The 8409-nt window shown below is 44.5% G+C and overlaps 1 pseudogene; it reads right to left on the reverse strand.

Annotated features, from left to right (window-relative positions):
* Nucleotides 1–6127: 6127 nt before the first annotated feature.
* LOC136650623 (U2 spliceosomal RNA) lies at nt 6128–6270 on the reverse strand (annotated as a pseudogene).
* Between the last annotated feature and the right edge of the window lie 2139 nt (nt 6271–8409).

An 8409-nucleotide genomic window follows, 5' to 3' on the forward strand; every position in this document is an offset into this window, starting at 1 on the left:
CTTTATTATTCAAGTTAGTCACAGTGTATTATGAAAGCCTGAATACTCAAATGTATCCAGTTTTCCAAAGTGACACTTAGAAAACATTGGTTATATACAATATATGGCTGGTGTTGATAAAAAGAGTAAGCCCTAGATATGTTTGGGAAGGGATGTCGTTTTATGGTAGACTCCATGCTTTGCATATATGTGGTTCCAGGTTCAATTCTTGACATCTCCAGGTAAGGTTGAGAAAGACCCACCACCTGAAGCCCTGGAGAGCAGTTGCCAGTCTGGGTAGATAGCACTGATCTAGATAGACCAGTGTTTCTCAAACTGTGGGTCGGGACCCATCAGATGGGTCACAAGCCAATTTCAGGCAGGACCCCATTCATGTCAGTATTTTATTTTTAATGTATACAGTATTTTATTTTTAATGTATACAGTCAAATGATATGTGACTGCATTTGGGAAATGTTACACATCTGTACTTTGAATAGGCTACTATGTATATGCTTTAAACAATGACAGTAAATGGGACTTACTCCTGGGAAAATGAGGGTAGGATTGTTAAAATTTTTCCTGCTTGATGACATCATTTCTGGTCATTATATCACTTCTGGTCATTATATCACTTCATTCTAAAAAGTGAGTCCTGGAGCTAAAAGTTTGAGAAATACTGAGATGGACTAATGAGCATTGTTTGTCAAAAGCAATTTCATGACAGCCTCTGACCATGAAAAAATGACAGCCTCTGACCTGGTGCGCTACCTGGCTTCACTGTGACTGTACCAGTGGCTGGCCTCCAGAACTTGTCATGAATTCTTTGTTGCACTCTTGTAAGGTGCAGAACAAGAGTGATACCCATTTGGGGCCAGGGATGAGCAATCAAGGGCCACCCAGTTACAAAAGAAAGGTCCTTGATGAATTTACCTCTCAAAAGGTCCCATATGATTCTATGGGAGAAAAAGTATAAAAATTTGGCTCACCAGACCCACATGTCTTTATGTTTTGAATGTCTGTTTACCTTGCTGCTGCTGCTGTATTTGTTAATTTGACCCACTGGGGCTGTGTGAAGCAGCTTGATTCCAGCCCTACTCACTGTGCCAAGCTGGCATCCAGGACCATTTTCTTTCTTTCCCCTTCCCTTCCCCAAGCACATCTGGAAGCCACTATACCGTGTAGCAACTGGAAAGCGTATGTGAATGAGCACTGTAGGCAATACCTGCATGTGTACATGTGTGTTTGGGAACCAGATGCTTTTATTTTGAGTCTCCTTCCCCGTATTTGTAGATTTGACCCCATGATTTAGGTTTAGGTTTATCCCCACTGTTTAGGTTTATCTGTTGCCTCTTCAGCCTTCCTTCCCTCTTCCTTCCCTGCCAATCCATTGAGCTGTGCTGTCGGCCACTGCACAGTGTCCCAGCACGCAAAACAGATTTCTCCTGTGTGTGCATATGAATGTGCATTTAAAAAGCCCACCCACTATCAATGGGCTACATAAAGCAGGATAACTCTCATTATTTGTCCAGGACAATGTTGGAATCATTTGATGCTTCACTGGTGTGGTGAAGCTTGCTGCACATATGGGTGCAAGCCTGGTATAGTGTAAATATAGTAAGGAATTATGTCCAGTTAGTCATGTCAGGTTTTTACTGATTTTCCTCATCTTTTAGCAATCTTGCCTTCCTCTCTTGTTTGTTTTGCTACTTTTTTTTAAACTACTTTCCCTTGCCTAATTCCAGATTGCTCAGTAAAAAGAGTGAAGCAAAGGGAGGGGGTGCTGTTGCTAACCACTAAGCAATGCAACCATTTTGCCCTCGCCTTACAGCTTGTCAATTGTATTGATCGAAGTTATTCATGTCTTTGTTCTCCCTACTGCTTTCAGGAGAGAACACTGTCATCTTGGAAACAGCAGCCTGAAAGCTCTCCTAATCACAAAATTTGTGGGAGGATATTTTTTATCTAGTTCTTTTTTCCTGTCTTTTGGGTGAACTTGCTGCACTTACAAAGTGCAGTTCTAAGAAACACTGTAGTTGTGTTTACTTTCCAGACAAAACTACTTTTACTGCAGAGTGGCATGGGGATGTTACAATTACTGTCCTGTGTTAGTCTTTCAGAATAGACTTTTTACTCCTAATATCACTGAAGAGCATAATATCTCCTTATTCTTGTCTCTTAAAATGTCTCTGAGGCTCCCGACGGGGTCGGAAACTGAGCTTCCAGTTTTCAGAATGCATAGTTTAAAGTGTTGGGAAACCTTTAGGAGGCTTCCTGAAGTCACTAAAGGCACCAGACACTCCAGGTAAGTGTGTGTGTGTGTGCGTGTGTGTGTGTGTGCACGCGCGTGGATTTGCACCCATTGGAGGTACCATTGTGGTCCTTTGCCCTGGGAAGCAAGGCTGGGGCAGTCTGCCACTGAGGAAAGCCCTCTGGTGGATTAAGCCAAGGTCTATCTAGTCCAGCTTCCTGTATCTCACAGTGGCTCAGTAGATATCTCATTCATGATATCTGGGCGTGCATGTTGGATGGGCAATGGACCATCCAACATGCACACCTGGAGCACACTCCAGATAGTTAATTCATTTTGGTTCCCTCCCCTCCAGCCACTACATAAGCAAACAATTTTCTGATGTTCCCCCACAATTAGCAATAAACTAGAAATGGAGTATTGAGATGACAAAGTGGGACTATGCAGATATGAGCTGCTGATTTGCCCATAGCTGCTGTTGTAGCCTATGGGACAAAGTGAATAGGCTGCATCTGGGGCTCGGTAGAGAAGGAGCAAAATATGACACTTGCCTCAAATGCTGAGTTTACCAAGGGCACAGTGTTGGCTTTCCCCAGTATGGTTCCTTCATATGCCCCTTTATTTGTTCCATTCTGAGTTGCTGACATTCACTTAAATGGGGGGGGGGGGAATAAATGGTTGCATAATATTAAGTGGGAGCAAAGGCTATCCAAAATCTCTTGTCAGCAGCCTGGCATCCACTACCAGAGAACTTATGGGATTGCAATAAGAACATAAGGAGAACCAAGCTGGATCCAACCAAAGATCCATCTAGTTCAATGGCCAAGTAGATCTCTCCAGGAAGCCTCCAAGCAGGGCAGGAAGGCAACAGTCCTTTTCATGTTTGTCCCCAGCATCTGGTAGTCAAGGTATGCTACCCTGGAATATGTAAGTTCTCTTTAGCTATTATGGTGAATAGCTACAGAGGTTCCTGTCCTCCATGGATTTGTGTAGGTGGTCTAGGGGGCATTGAGTCTGAATGAGTGATTCTTCTTACAACCTATGACAGTCAATTCCATAAGTTAATGATGTATTGTGTGAAGCAGTGTTTCTGTTTCAACATCCTGAGTCTATCGTGCATGGTGGTACATCATACACACAGGTCCCAATAATATTCAGGCCGTCTCTCTGCATGCCCAAAGCCTATCATAATCACGGGCATGTTGCTGGCATACAACTATCATGATCATCCCTGAGCGTGTTTGGGTGAGCTGTGCAGTGCTGAAATGAGAGTTCCATTGGCCTTCATTAGGTGAACTGAAGATTTGTGCAGAAACACTTTCCCTTGCACAGCATATGCCAAGCATCAGGCAGAGCAGAGCCACCTACGACAGGGCATCCCTTGCTCCACAGGCATCTTTGTGCTGTCCACTGTGCATGAATGCTCCATGAACAGAGCAACCTGTTCGTGGATGGCTGCTGCTCTCATGAGCATCTGAATCAGAGCAAGGATAATATACCACGTGACACCAGCAACTTGTGTTACTAGACAACTGCAAGCTTCTATGCTTCTATGCTTCCTTTTCCTACCAATTCCCTTTTCCTAAATGAGAATCAGCAACTGGATTAGAGCAATGAATAATAAAGGGAGAATTCTCACAATGCTTTTGTTGATGTGGGCACTGGGAGTGCAAATGCATGTTTAAATAATAATAATAATAATAATAATAATAATAATAATAACTAATAATAACTAATAATAACTAATAATAACTAGGTATTTATATACCGCCTTTCTGGTCATCGGATTACTCCTCTGACTTTATTCAAGGTGGTTTACATAGGCAGGCATTTCTAAGTCCCTCAAGGGGATTTTTACAATCATAAAGGTTCTCTCTTTCAAGGACCAACAACATTTCAGAATTGATCTTCCTGGTGTGGTCTCACTTCTGGCCTCCAGTTCTCCCAGGCAGGCTGACAAGCAGCTCCATCTCTCACATGGAGGGCAGTCAAGACGCTTCTTGCTCACACTAAGAGCAGGTGGGCTCTCTTAGCTGGGCTTGTCAGCTGCTTCAAGGTCTCGCTATTTTCAGCCGCTCAGGGAGCTGCCGGTGTCCATGAACTGGCGACCTTCTGATGTTATCTTCGAGCTAACTGAGGCTCTACCCTCTAGACCAGACCTCCTGCCCTACCTTTAAATAGTCCTTTGACTGTGTATAGGAGTAAGCATCTGAGCTCTTCTAGAGTCCCAGTTCACATTGAGAAGGAATGATCCAAGCTTTTTTTCCCTGCTATCAATTCTTGTAGGAAAGGGGCTAAGGTGCATTAAAATGGCTGTATTTGGGGATAGTTCAATGGGACTTCCTCTCACGTAAGTGCACATACATCTATCTGAAAATAAGTCTCCTTGAATTCAGTGGGACTTTTATTCAAGTGGGTACACATAGGATCACGTCCCTCAGGGAAAGGATTTTTAAAGTGACCAATAAAGAAAAAGTTTCCATCCAGACATATTTTTTTTTTACTAAGCATGCCTCCCACTGATAATTTTCAGTTCAATAGGAAGAGTATCACCATTTCAACTGAGACTGATCAACAGTATGACATTTACCCTCCCCCCTTTTAAAAATGCAACCTCCTTTATAAATATCAAATGCTTTGGAAACAGGCAGAGACATTCAATCCGCATTACCGTCCCCTGCAATTGATGTCACCCAGCAGGCGGTATTAAGTTTTCCTCCTGTTTTTCATAAACTTGTAAGAAATCTGCATAACAATTCTTCCTTTCAGCATAATAATCTCAGAGAAGATTTTAATTGGTTCTGAAGATACCTTTGTTACATCCACGACCTCGCTATTATTCATGCTGACATGATCTGTATGTTACTTTCAAAGCTGGATGCAAATGAAGGAGAAATAGAATTTTTCAGCATTTCATTTCAGTTTGGAAATTCGCACTTTAATGCACAGTCTTTAATGCATGAGGAATATGTGATGACTATAAGGGATGAAAAGAGCTGAAGCAGAAATCTTGCTGGCAAAGTTGGATTGGTGGGGGGGGGGGGACCAGGCGAGACCTTAGGAGAAAGGGTCAGTAACTCTGGGAAGCAGCATTTTCTTTTCCAAAAGGAAATTCAACAGAAATACCCATTCAAGATACCAGCTCCCATCTTTATGCAGCCATGCCACAGAAGGTGATGTGTATGCCTAGCAATCTGAGAATACATGGGAACATGCGTCCCCCAACAACAATGGGCAACATGGTCTACATCTGGATCTCATCAAGATGCTGCTGTATCTATATGAAGCAGATGCATATTGAGGGCACCTCTGCATTGATATCTGACCTGTACCAAGCACCAACCTGAGAAATTACAGCGAATTCATACTTTTGTCTCAGCCAAGACATCACGGGTCCCACTGCAACCACAATAAACACACTGCCATTGAGTTGTATTGTTTAAATTATTATAGAGGGCACAGTTCACCCTGCATAGGCACAGTTGGGCATAGCCATTAGGATGAAACCCTCTTCTTTCCCTCACCTGCATAAGCTGGGTCACTGGGTACACATGCAGCATTGCACTACTTCCAACTGGAGGCCCACACAGCCATCTAACATAAGCATATAGCCATCTCTTATCTGCCCTGGGGCATGAAAGCAATTCATTCTTTGTGAAGAGGTTCTTTCAATTCAGGGCTTTGGAAAACAGAAGGTTCAGTTCTGTTGGCAGCTGAATGGTGGAAGGGATGGACCTTTTGGCCTGCACAACTGGAGTGGATTTAATTTTTTTTTTTAACGTTATGCTGTTACCCAGGGCCACTTGATCTCCAGTGACATGTTTATCTTGAGGGAAATACTATCAGACAAGATCAGTCTAGATCAGCTCTGTTGAGAGCAGCAATTGTTGCCACATGTGAAGGATGGATCTTGCTGAGTTAGTGAATATTCAGTGCTGCCACCGTGCTAATTTCAACCATTCACTTTCAAAGTATCCTGAAAAAAGATTCACCACACCCAGATACTACACTTGATCTTAGCCAAAAGGACAAGAAGCTATACCTAATAAAGGTTTTGTTGACTGACCCAGGGCCAGCCCATCTGGCCCAACTGAAGTTGCCATCTCAGGCAGCAAATTGATGCAGGGCACACATCTTTGTCCACTTAGTTGTCTCCACTGTTCCTCCTTATCATTTCACTGCCTGGATTGGAAAAGGAAGAGGGGGGTAAAGAGGACGAGGACATGCGAAGGGAAGGAGAGTGCTGAGTTGGAACACTGGGGAGTGGGAAGGGCAGAGACTGGCACATCGCTGGGTAAGGAGGGTTAGCATTTGGCATGGCACCTCAGGAATCAAGGCTGGCCCTGCTCTTACCACATATTTGTACTGCTGTTCAGTGCCCTTTTTTTTCCTGGTTGATGCTGTTTTCCAGTTCTGCTTTCCTTTATCTTTGTCTTCACAGGCCTTGACGTTAGTTACCCATTCCACCACAGTCTGGCTGTGGTGATCAAAGCAACACAGCTTACAACACTACCATCTTTCATATGTGCGCTCAGAAGTCATCTCTGTCTCATGGGGGTTTATTTCTTGGTAAGAAGGAACACAGGATTTCAGCTCCAGCATCTGACATTATCAGATATAGCGTTGCTATATCTTTGACAGAATTACTTGCCTGCAAGCCAATAGGATTCATTGACATAGTGGGCCAGTGAGCACAGCAAGGTCAGAGGAATAGTAGTAGTAGTAGTATTTACATACTGTCTATCTTTGTCATTGGATTTCTCCATAGAAATCTTCATTTTACGTAGGCAAGCTTTTCTTATTCCCCATAAGGGATTTTTACAATTACAAGTTCTGATCTTCCATAGAACGCCTTCATTCCATGTGGAATCCTTCTCAGTCTGGTATAGTTCTGACTGCATTCACGTCCCACGCTTAACCGATGGCAATTCCTTTACTCTCACTGAAGGTGGTCATCTCACTCTTCTAGCCAGCTGGGATGACTCATCTCATCAACACTGTCAGCAGTCTTGGATCTCTCCGATTGTTTCAAACTGCATTCCCAGCTGTTCTGTGGGCTTTCACAGGCGGCGGCTCTTCCACTCAGCCGGTCCTCTGGCCCTTTCCTTAAGAAGGAAAATAACACAAAGAAGAGCAGCACTGAAACCACTGGCGTCCCTAGGGGGTGGGGAGGGTGCAGGCCACACCGGGTGACGCGCCGGGGGGGTGATGCACCCTGGGGGGAGGACACGCTAACTTCGCGGCTTTAGGAGCTGCCATGTCATTCCATAAACTGTTGGATGTGGAATAGCCAGCGGAGTGCAATGCAAAAAACAGAATTGAAATCACTCCTTTTGTTCAAAAGTTATGGCCAAAAAAACCAGAAGGAAAAAATGAATGGAGCCCTGTGGAAAGTGAAAGTGAGCTGTACTGCGTGTTTACTTGCAAGTAGGCATACTTGCCCTAGTCCATCGGAAAGGGCAGGCTGAGAGGACTCCAAGGACACCAGAATGGTCCTGATCCAATGAATGCAGCCTCCCAAAAACACCGGAGAAGTTCCCATCCCTCCCAGCTGTGAGTCTGAGCCTGAGCAGGAAATGCAGCCATGTGGCTGCATTTACTCGCAAGTAGTCTGTAAGAAAGGGCAGGCTGAGGGGACTCCAAGGACGTCAGAATGGTCCTGATCCAATGAATGCAGCCCCCAAAAACACAAAAGGGAGAAGGAGTCCCTGCCTCCCTCCCAGCCGCAGTCTATTGAGCCCTATGGAAAGCAAGCAGCCTCATGTCGCGTTTACTCATCGTGGCTTGATTGCTAGTCAGGCCAGGCAAAAGGGAATGTGAGGACACCAGAATGGTCCCGATCCGATGCAGCTGGAGATGCTCCAGAAGGCAGCCTCCACCCCCCCCCCCCCACTAAAAAGGACAAAAAAGAGGCTTCAGCTGGTAAGGGGAAAGTTTTCTATTTTGCACTTGTGAAGCCAGGAGGGTCTTTGTATTGATATGCCTGAAAAACTGGCCACTGGGGAGGGCTGGAAATCCCACTGATTCTTTTTTTTCTTTTGGGGGGGGGGTGTTATTGCAGGCAGGCTACAGAGTAAACTCCATTGACCACTATAGGACTTACTTCTGAGTAGACATGCATAGGCTTGAGCTCACAGGCTGCAATCCTACCCACACTTTCCTGAGAGTAAGCCCCATTG

The sequence above is a fragment of the Tiliqua scincoides genome, chromosome 4 (genome assembly GCF_035046505.1).
Source record: "Tiliqua scincoides isolate rTilSci1 chromosome 4, rTilSci1.hap2, whole genome shotgun sequence".
Lineage (NCBI taxonomy): Eukaryota > Metazoa > Chordata > Lepidosauria > Squamata > Scincidae > Tiliqua > Tiliqua scincoides.